Source organism: Bufo bufo, chromosome 3 (assembly GCF_905171765.1).
Source record: "Bufo bufo chromosome 3, aBufBuf1.1, whole genome shotgun sequence".
Taxonomy (NCBI): Eukaryota; Metazoa; Chordata; class Amphibia; order Anura; family Bufonidae; genus Bufo; species Bufo bufo.
In genome coordinates this window covers 614,573,946-614,585,711 of record NC_053391.1, presented here as the reverse complement: position 1 = coordinate 614,585,711, position 11,766 = coordinate 614,573,946, and positions in this window count along the sequence as shown.

Below are 11,766 nucleotides of genomic sequence, written 5' to 3'. Positions count from 1 at the left end.
AAAAATGTTGCCTGGTCTGATGAGTCTCGATTTCTGTTGAGACATTCAAATGGTAGAGTACGAATTTGGCGTAAACAGAATGAGAACATGTATCCATCCTCTGATGGCTACTTCCAGCAGGATAATGCACCATGTCACAAAGCTCGAATCATTTCAAATTGGTTTCTTGAACATGACAATGAGTTCACTGTACTAAAATGGCCCCTACAGTCACCAGATCTCAACCTAATAGAGCATCTTTGGGATGTGGTGGAACGGGAGCTTCGTGCCCTGGATGTGCATCCCTCAAATCTCCATCAACTGCAAGATGCTATCCTATCAATATGGGCCAACATTTCTAAAGAATGCTATCAGCACCTTGTTGAATCAATGCCACGTAGAATTAAGGCAGTACTGAAGGCAAAAGAGGGTCCAACTTGATGATTAGTATGGTGTTCCCAATAATTCTTTAGGTGAGTGTATATATATATATATATAGCAAACAAAAAATACACAGCAGCACTAGTCCAGTAGTACGGGTGCAAAATCCTCCCAGCCGCAGGCTCAACGGCTAACAGATAGACATACATTCAAAAGATGAGGCAGCACTCCAGACATCAAGCCCTCTGCAACGTTTCAACCGCTCAAAGCAGTCTTTATCAAGCATAAAACATGGTGTCTCACAGGGGTATATATACCCAGAATACATAGCAGCAAATCAAGTGATAATCAATTAATAAATAATATAATCATAAAAAGTGCAAAAATACATACAATATCTTCATATAGTGAACAATGTATCAATAATATAATTTACATGATGTGTTCCAATGTGCAAATCAATAATACTCATGATTAGTACAAACATATACCATAAACTGTGTAAATTGTACTCATTAAAACAGTGTTACATCACCTGTGTATAAGTGTTAGCAATAGCTATAGTTAATAAAGATTAAAACTCACTCAGCGGGGACAGAATAGCGGCGCCAAAATCTGCATCCTCCAAGTCAGACTGCGCATGTTGGTCTTAACGTCGAGTTTAAATGGAGTGTGATAAAGATATGGTTCCTCATCATTCTGCTGTTTTTTTTATTTTTCTTGTCCTGGTTGTGTGAATTCAATTGGTGTCATTTATTGTACATCTAATTTTGACAACTGGATTTATAGTTATCCTTTTTCTTTTCTTTATTTTTTAGATCTTTTCTATCAATGCTTTTGCAGCGGTTTTGACAGATGGCGAATGCGGAATCTTGGGCCTCTTTCTACATGTTGTGGGAGGGAGGGGACTCATGGGGCACAATTATTTTAAGATTAATTATTACTATTGATTACTCTGGCCGCTTGTATAGGGCTTTTGCGAAGTGAGTGGTGGTCCTAATTTACCTGGTTGTAGAGTTTTGCGGAGATATTGGGTCTGGAGGTGTTTGGGCATGGACGTGTCCTTGACCTCCGTCCCGTTATAGACCCGTGGTGATGATCATGGAAATTATATAACTACTGGTCTCTCTCTATTTACTCTCAATATGTATGGCATTTATCTTATAGGGCTTTCCCCCTGTGTGTCTTGATACTAAAGGTACCACGATCGCTCCAGAGTCCAGACTATAACCTGAATACAGCGACTAGTTGGGTGTCCTTATCCATTTAATTTTGACACCCATTCTATTGTTTTTTTGACCTTTTTTCTTTCTGTTGTGCCTTCTGTTTCCCCCTCTCCTTGATGTCATGACTGCGTTGTCTCCTTTCTTCTGGCTGGGATTCGCTTTGCCTGCGGTGTGCGGCCGGCTGTTGCTGGAGCAACGACGCCAGTATTACTGGCGGTGTTGGCCTTTGTGCGCTTGCCCCTCCCCGCTGGCGTGGCGAGTCCAGGCGCTGCTCTCGGACTGGTCTCGCGATGGCTGCGTGAGTCATGTGGATGGTCAGGTGATCAATCACGTGACCCGGGTGGCGTCTCCTGGTTCTTTCTGTTTGAGTTGCGGTTGCTAGGTTTCTGGACATGCACAGTCTGACTTGGAGGACGCGGATTTTGGCGCCGCTATTCTGTCCCCGCTGAGTGAGTTTTTATCTTTATTAACTATTGCTAACACTTATATACAGGTGATGTAACACTGTTTTAATGAGTACAATTTACACAGTTTATGGTATATGTTTGTACTAATCATGAATATTATTGATTTGCACATTGGAACACATCATGTAAATTATATTATTGATATATTGTTCACTATATGAAGATATTGTATGTATTTTTGCACTTGTTTTTATGATTATATTATTTATTAATTGATTATCACTTGATTTGCTGCTATGTATTCTGGGTATATATACCCCTGTGAGACACCATGTTTTATGCTTGATAAAGACTGCATTGAGCGGTTGAAACGTTGCAGAGGGGTTAATAAAGGGTCCATCATTTTTTCACTTGATGTCTGGAGTGCTGCCTCATCTTTTGAACGTATATATATATATATATATATATATATATATATATATTGTGGGGGATTAGCTCTATTTCGGGGGTCATTTTCACAATTAGCTTCGCCACAGTCGGATTGCAGGTCCAAACGTGAGATTTATTTTACAGCAACAACAAAACAGTACAAAATAAAAGCCTGCCCGTCTGGGCTCTACCTAAACATAACATAATCCTACCTCACTTAGAGCACCGTTCACACACGGTACCAACATGCGGCTTTCTTAGCCAATACTCCAGCACTTCCGGGCTGTAACAAAGTAGTCCAGTACCTTTGGGGGATTGTGGCCCAGAAGTCCAGCTGACTCTGGCCTAGCGACCGTCAATTCCTCCAGCAGGCCTCTGTTGCACCAAGACTGACAGTCTGAGCTAGGCTCTTATCCCAGACTGATTGTGGCACTAGGTGCTGCCTCAGACCTGATGACTGAAGGGGAAGACACAGAAACTCCTGCCATGAATCTCGCCTAGCAGCTATGAGGCCTGTCACTGCCTCACAATATATATATTTGAGTCCTATGGGAGAAAAGCGCTTTACAAATGTTATTGTTATATATTTTGGGAGAGGCAGTGTCATTGGTGATCATGTAAAATTTTTAGTCTGAAGATTTATTACATCACTAGACATTAAGCCTATTACAATAATGACTGCTAGAACAGTAGTGTATAAACATTAGTAGGAACAGTCTATATTAAATGGCAAGGGAACTTGACCACACTGACTGGCAGCTGTGGCTGAGACTGCTGACACTGACTGGCGGCTGTGGCTGAGACTGCTGACACTGACTGGTGGCTGTGGCTGGTGGCCGAGACAGGTGGCTGTGGCTGAGACTTCTGGCACTGAGTGCTGGCTGTGGCTGAGACTGCTGACTGCGGCTGGTAGCTGAGACTGCTGACACTGACTGGAGGCTGTGGCGGAGACTGCTGTCTGCGGCTTGTGGCTGAGACTGCTGGCACTGAGTGCTGGCTGGAGCTGCAACTGCTGGCACTGATTGGTGACTGTGGCTGGTGGCACTGACTGATGGTTAAGATGGCTGGCACTGACTGGTGGCTGTGGCTGTACGACTGGCACTGACTGCTGGTGCTGAGACTGCTGGTAGCGACTGGTAGGTCAGACTGCTGACAGGGGCTCCTCTCTATATGGCTGATAGTGCTGTGACTTACGAACAGAAATAGCTACTGGGACTGAAGAACAGAAATAGTGGCTGGGACTGACGAACAGAAATGGCGGCTGGGACTGACGAACAGAAATCGTGGCGCTACGACCTGCTTGCCGGCGCGCAGGTGTGGGCGGTGCAGGCGGCATGTGGCGTGCCGTGTCCTGATTGGTCGGCGCGCCGGTGTAAGCAGTACCGGGGGCATGTTATTGTTAAGGTTATTCCTGCAGTATAGAAATCTTTTTCTAGAAGTAGTTGTGCATTGTGTATGTGTGTGTGTGTATATTAGGGATTGACCGATATTGATTTTTTTTTAGGGCCGATACCGATAATCTGGGAACTTTCAGGCTGATAGTCGATAATTTATACCGATACTCTGGGAATTCTCATTTTTGAAAAAAAAAAAATTCCTACACAAATCTGCTGAAAATTAATATGTTTATTGTCAACGTGTAGTTTTTTTTTGTAAATCTTTCTTTTTTATTTCTAATTAATATTTTAGTGTGTTTTTTTTTTTTTTTTTACTAACTATTAGCCCTCTTAGGGACTAGAACCCTTGTCCTATTCACCCTGATAGATCTCTATCAGGGTGAATAGGACCTCACACTGTCCCTGCTGCTCTGTGCATAGTACACACAGCAGCATGGAGCTGACTATGGCAGCCAGGGCTTCAGTAGCGTCCTGGCTGCCATGGTAACCGATCGGAGCCCCAGGCTTACACTGCTGGGGCTCCGATCGGAACTGCCACTGAGGAGGAGGGGACCCTGTGGCCACTGCCACCAATAATCAATACTGGGGGGCTTGGGTGGGGGGGCGCACTCCGCCACCAATGATTAATACTGGGTTTGGGGGGGCACACTGCGCCACCAATGATTAATACTGGGGTTTGGGGGGGGCGCACTGCGGGAGGGTCTCATTTTTTGCGGGATGAGATGATGGTTTGATTGGTACCATTATGGGGCACATATGACTTTTTGATTGCTTGGAATTACACTTTTTGTGATGTAAGGTGATAAAAAATGGATTTTTGGCACATTTTGTATTTTTTTTAAGGTGTTCATCAGATGGGTTGTATCACATGCTATTTTTATAGAGCAGGTCGTTACGGACATGACGACACCTAATATGTGCATTTTTTTTACTTTATTCAATAAAATAATGTTTGGGGAAAAAAAATCATGTTTTTGTGTCTCCATTTTCTGAAAGCCATATTTTTTTTATTTTTTGGACGATTGGCTTATGTAGGGGCTAATTTTTTGTGGGATGGGGTCATGGTTTGTTTGGTGCTAATTTTGGATGCATACCCTGTTTCCCCGAAAATAAGACAGTGTCTTATATTAATTTTTGCTCCCAAAAATGCGCTAGGTCTTATTTTCAGGGGATGTCTTATTTTCCATGACACATGGGGATCAGATGGGGGAATCAAAATAGCACAAGAGAATCAGAGGGGAGGGGGATTACCATTTTACGGTAGTACCCCCTTCTGATCATCCTGTGTCATTTTGATTCCCACCTCTGATCCCCCTGTGTCATTTTAAGTGATCCCACTACCCTGTGCCAGTGGACAGTGGATTATTTAGTCTCTCTCCCCCCTCCCACCTTCACCAGACATCCCCCACTACCTTATCAAACATTTCCCCCCCACCACCTCAGTCACCCCTGTGTGTCTGTGCCAGCCAGATTCCACACAATGTGCCCAGCTCCTGCCCCGCGCGACTCACTGTCTAATCGCGAGTCAGCCAGATTCCGTCAGGGCAGAGCGAGCAGCAGGCGGCAGCTTCTCCTGGCGGCAGCGCAGGCTCTCTGATTTAAAGAGACCTCGCACTGCCTGAACAGCTCTGGATGCGCTGCGGCCAATCAGTGAGCTGCGCGGCGGCAGCTGCCGCTACAGTCCAGAGGATTCAGACGCCCTATGGTAGCGTCAGGGGCCTTATATTCTGGCGAGGCCTTATTATCGGGGAGGTCTTATTATCGGGGAGGTCTTATTTTCGGGGGGATGCCTTATATTAGAGCGAGAGGCAAAACTGGAAGTAGGTCTTATTTTCGGGGGATGTCTTATTTTCGGAGAAAGACGGTATTACTTTTTTGATCACTTTTTATACAATTTTTTGGGAAGTGCGGTGGGCAAAATTGCAATTCCATCATAGATTTTTTCTTTCTTTTTTTTTTATGGTGTTCACCATGCGGTAAAAGTAACATGATCCTTTTATAGATCAGGTCCTTACGGACGCGGCGATACAAACATGTTTAGTGTTTTTTAATTTTTAACCAATTATGTGTGGATATAATACAAGGGTCTACAATACAAGGGGCACCGGCCGTGTGCATTCCGCATCACGGATGCGGACCCATTCACTTAAATGGGTCCGCAAATCCAGAGATGCGGTGCAAAACGGAACCACAGAACGGAACCCTACGGAAGCACTACGGAGTGCTTCCGTGGGTTCCATTCTGTGCCTCCGCACGGCAAAAAGATAGAACTTGCTCTATCTTTTTGCGGAACGGACAGATCGCGGACCTCGAGTGAATGGGGTCGCGATCTGCATGTGGCAGCCCCACGGCCAGTGCCCGTGCAGTGCACAGCACGGGCACGGAGGAACAACGGTCGTGTGAACAAGCCGTAAGCCTGATCAGGCTTAGATATACGACGGCAAGCCGGATGCCTGTGAATGCGTTCGGTTGCCATGGTAACCATCGGGACGCTGCCACAGCGCAGCGGCTTGATGGGGGAGGGAGCTCCCTCCCTCAGTTTATCCTTCAAGCATCGGCCGCAGCCACAGCAGAGCAGCGGCCCGATGGTTAGCCCCTCCATACAGCGGTCCCTCCAAGCAGCTAACACTCTACCCCACTGCCGCTCTGCCATCCTGAAAGGGGGGGGTGCCGCTCTGCCACCTTGAAAGGGGGAGGTTGCTGCGCGCTCTACCACCTTGAAAGGGGGGACAGGGGTGTTGTGTGCGGGTGGGGGGCATTAACCCTTCAAGCATTGGGCCGCTGCCAGGGCAGAGCAGCGGCCCAATGGTTGGCCCCTTCCAGACAGCGGAAGGGGTTAAACAGTTATTTGAAGCAGCGTTTCAGCGCCATGTCCTCATTGGTCGGCACGATGCTGTTGGCGGTGCGGGTGCGTGTGGAACGATGTGTCCTGATTGGATGCCCCGCCACACATACCCAGTGCAAAACTGGTGACACACATGGACACAGCGCACTCACACTGCGCTTTTATTATATAGGATGGGGTTGCATTATCTTGTCAAATTTTCTTCAAGTTGAAGAAGGTTGACTAGTAATGCCTGGTGATCTGTTCTAAAAGGGTTGTTCCACTGTAGAGGAATACCGTATGTGGTTTCCAGTAGGGACAACCCCTTTGAAAGGGTACTTCCATCTAATAATGTGATGCAATTAAAGGAGCATCCTTAATGAGGCAATTTAAGGCCTCCTGCACATGACCGTATGGCTTTTTCAGTGTTTTGCGGTCCGTTTTTCACGGATCCGTTGTTCCGTTTAGTTTCTGTTCCGTTTTTCTGTATGGCATATACAGTATACAGTAATTACATAGATAAAATTGGGATGGACATAACATTTTCAATAGATGGTTCCGCAAAAAACGGAACGGAAGACATACAGATGCATTTCCGTATGTGTTCCGTTTTTTGGCGGACCCATTGACTTGAATGGAGCCACGGAACTTGATTTGCGGGCAATAATAGGATATCTTTAAACGGAACGGAAATACGGAAACGGAATGCATACGGAGTACATTCTGTGTTTTTTTTTGCAGAACCATTGAAATGAATGGTTCCGTATACGGAACGCAAAAAACGGCCAGTAAACGGGGAAAATAAACAGTCGTGTGCAGGAGGCCAAAGCCATACGGTCGTGTGCAGGAGGCCTTAGGCTCCATTCACACGTCCGTGGTGTGTTGCGGATCCGCAACACACCCGCCCGGCACCCCTATAGTAATGCCTATTCTTGTCCGCAAGCTGCGGACAAGAATAGGACATGTTCTATCTTTTGCAGGGCTGCGGACCTGAAGATCGGGGACGCGCTCCGCAAATGCGGATGCTGACAGCACACTGTGCTGTCCACATCCATTCCGTCCCCATAGGAAATGAATGGGTCCGCACCCGTTCCGCAAAATTGCGGAACAGATGCGGACCCATTTGCGGACGTGTGAATGGAGCCTTATTCTGAGGAGTGAAATCAGGCAATCGAAAATAACATGTTAAAAAGTGGACAAAAAAGTAAATAAAATGAACATAAATAGAGCCATAAATATTACGAAGGGTGTTTTTTTCTTAGTCTTTCAGATTACATCTTGCTATGTAATGTAGGTGCAGGGTAAAAAAAAAAAAAGTGAAACCATGCCTTAGGAACAAGAGCTTTTTATGTATGATATTCATCTCATTCATGCAAGGCCTTGAACACAGTGCATATACGAAAGAGCTACATGCAGCTACTTATTACATGCAAACCTCCGCACTGCTGGCTGTCTATAAATCAACAGAGAAAATCAGCACAATGAAGTCCTGGAAGCTTTTTATTGACTCTCCCGGAATAATCACTGTTTAATTAAATCTGGTGACATTTCCAGCTGATAAACAAAGGGAGACAAATCCAGATCTGTCCTCACCATCTAACCATTCTATAGGATGGCCGCATGGTCATTTCTTAAAGTGATTTAACAGAAAACATATTCAGGATACGGCTGGCAATGTAAAATTCTGTATTTTTGTCGGTTTTCTGGATGCAGAATTGGTTGGCACTGCTTTCCGGGTCTACCTGTAAAACTAGAAGAGTCAGAAATGAAATGGGCGAGGTTGTAGACAAAGTGAGCATTGTGTTATAAAACTAAACTACATTTAATTCTGCTTAATACACTGCGTGCAGAATTATTAGGCAAATGAGTATTTTGACCACATCATCCTCTTTATGCATGTTGTCTTACTCCAAGCTGTATAGGCTCGAAAGCCTACTACCAATTAAGCATATTAGGTGATGTGCATCTCTGTAATGAGAATGGGTGTGGTCTAATGACATCAACACCCTATATCAGGTGTGCATAATTATTAGGCAACTTCCTTTCCTTTGGCAAAATGGGTCAAAAGAAGGACTGGACAGGCTCAGAAAAGTCAAAAATAGTGATACATCTTGCAGAGGGAAGCAGCACTCTTAAAATTGCAAAGCTTCTGAAGCGTGATCATCGAACAATCAAGCGTTTCATTTAAAATAGTCAACAGGGTCGCAAGAAGCGTGTGGAAAAACCAAGGCGCAAAATAACTGCCCATGAACTGAGAAAAGTCAAGCGTGCAGCTGCCAAGATGCCACTTGCCACCAGTTTGGCCATATTTCAGAGCTGCAACATCACTGGAGTGCCCAAATGCACAAGGTGTGCAATACTCAGAGACATGGCCAAGGTAAGAAAGGCTGAAAGACGACCACCACTGAACAAGACACACAAGCTGAAACGTCAAGACTGGGCCAAGAAATATCTCAAGACTGATTTTTCTAAGGTTTTATGGACTGATGAAATGAGAGTGAGTCTTGATGGGCCAGATGGATGGGCCCGTGGCTGGATTGGTAAAGGGCAGAGAGCTCCAGTCCGACTCAGACGCCAGCAAGGTGGAGGTGGAGTACTGGTTTGGGCTGGTATCATCAAAGATGAGCTTGTGGGGCCTTTTCGGGTTGAGGATGGAGTCAAGTTCAACTCCCAGTCCTACTGCCAGTTTCTGGAAGACACCTTCTTCAAGCAGTGGTACAGGAAGAAGTCTGCATCCTTCAAGAAAAACATGATTTTCATGCAGGACAATGCTCCATCACATGCGTCCAAGTACTCCACAGCGTGGCTGGCAAGAAAGGGTATAAAAGAAGAAAATCTAATGACATGGCCTCCTTGTTCACCTGATCTGAACCCCTTTGAGAACCTGTGGTCCATCATCAAATGTGAGATTTACAAGGAGGGAAAACAGTACACCTCTCTGAACAGTGTCTGGGAGGCTGTGGTTGCTGCTGCACGCAATGTTGATGGTGAACAGATCAAAACACTGACAGAATCCATGGATGGCAGGCTTTTGAGTGTCCTTGCAAAGAAAGGTGGCTATATTGGTCACTGATTTGTTTTTGTTTTGTTTTTGAATGTCAGAAATGTATATTTGTGAATGTTGAGATGTTATATTGGTTTCACTGGTAAAAAATAATTGAAATGGGTATATATTTGTTTTTTGTTAAGTTGCGTAATAATTATGCACAGTAATAGTCACCTGCACACACAGATATCCCCCTAAAATAGCTAAAACTAAAAACAAACTAAAAACTACTTCCAAAAATATTCAGCTTTGATATTAATGAGTTTTTTGGGTTCATTGAGAACATGGTTGTTGTTCAATAATAAAATTAATCCTCAAAAATACAACTTGCCTAATAATTCTGCACTCCCTGTAAGATCACACGCTTTTAACCCCTTAAGGACTCAGCCCTATTTCACCTTAAGGACCAGGCCATTTTTTGCTAATCTGACCAGTGTCACTTTAAGTGCTGATAACTTTAAAACGCTTTGACTTACCCAGGCCATTCTGAGATTGTTTTTTCGTCACATATTGTACTTCATGACACTGGTAAAATGAAGTAAAAAAAAATCATTTTTATTTATAAAAAAATACCAAATTTACCAAAAATTTGTAAAAAATGGCAAATTTCCAAGTTTCAATTTCTCTACTTCTATAATACATAGTAATACCTACAAAAATAGTTATTACTTTACATTCCCCATATGTCTACTTGATGTTTGGATCATTTTGGGAATGATATTTCATTTTTTGGGGATGTTACAAGGCTTAGAAGTTTAGGAGCAAATCTTAGGAAAATACAAGTGTTACAGTGGCTCAAACCTCTCGTACCAACTGGATGCGGTGCACAACCCTTGCGGCCTACCCCTGGTCGCAAAGAAAGCAAAAATTATATTCTATAGTGGTAGGGGGCACTCAACTATCTGGTACCAGATGGATAATCAATATGGTATTAAAATTTTATTTAATCATATATTAAATCAAATAGCATAGATGAATACAGAAAAGTAATCTACATCAAAACAGAAATAAATCAGCCATAAAAAAGAATAAAAATGTATATAAAATCATACAGATTATAAATGACTGAATATTATTGGTAATGGGGTATGTCCCGGGACTGATCATCCGAACTCTAAATCCCCTATATGGGATAAATGAGTTAGTATCAGTCCACAATGCCGTAGTCAGCAAACTCCAGGTATGCTACAGCCAATTATTGCTGTTACCTCAGCGTGAGGTAGCAAAGTGAGGGTCACTGCAGCCTGCTTCCCAATATATCAATGGGATAGATGGATTTAAACCAGTCCGCAATGCTGTAACCAACAAACTCCAAATATAATATAGCCAGGTGTCGCTGCTACCTCAGCATGAGGTGATATTGATATCAGATAAGAGTCGCTGCAGCCTGCTACCCACTGTGTCAATGCTTCGTTGTGGGTATAAACTATATCTGATTAAGGCATAAGCGTAGTGTATATACGCAGATGCTCAGTACATTACCCCTCCAGAAGGCGTGTGGTCTGGTTCAGTCCCTCTTGAAAGGTCAGGTCTGCATGCGGTCGGACGTCGGAGTAGGTGTCTAGGACCTTCCGGCTTGTTCACGTGATCCCCGGTCACGTGATCTGAGTTTATCAACGTGATCAGGTAGGAGGAGGCTTTGGAGGCTGGATCCGCTTGTAAGATTTATGATAATTAGTCGCGCGCCTACTTGACTGGAATTGATGAATTCTTTAAAGTGTTTGTAACACAATAGGATATGCAGGCTCCTTCGAGTTCCGTAGCTGCTGTAATCAGACGCGTTTCGGGGTCTGAACTTGCCCCTTCCTCAGTGGACCACTGAAGAAGGGGCAAGTTCAGACCCCGAAACGCGTCTGGTTACAGCAGCTACGGAACTCAAAGGAGCCTGCATATCCCAGTGGCGGATCGGGGGGGGGGGGGAGCAACGGGGCAATTGCCCCCCCCCCCCCGAGCTGGCGGCGGGGCACAGGGAGATGAGCGCTTCGATTGTGGAATGCCTAGGGCCCAAAAGTAAATTTTATTTTGGGGGCCCACCGTATACCTAGAAGTCATCTCAGCTCTGATTGTGTCTATAATA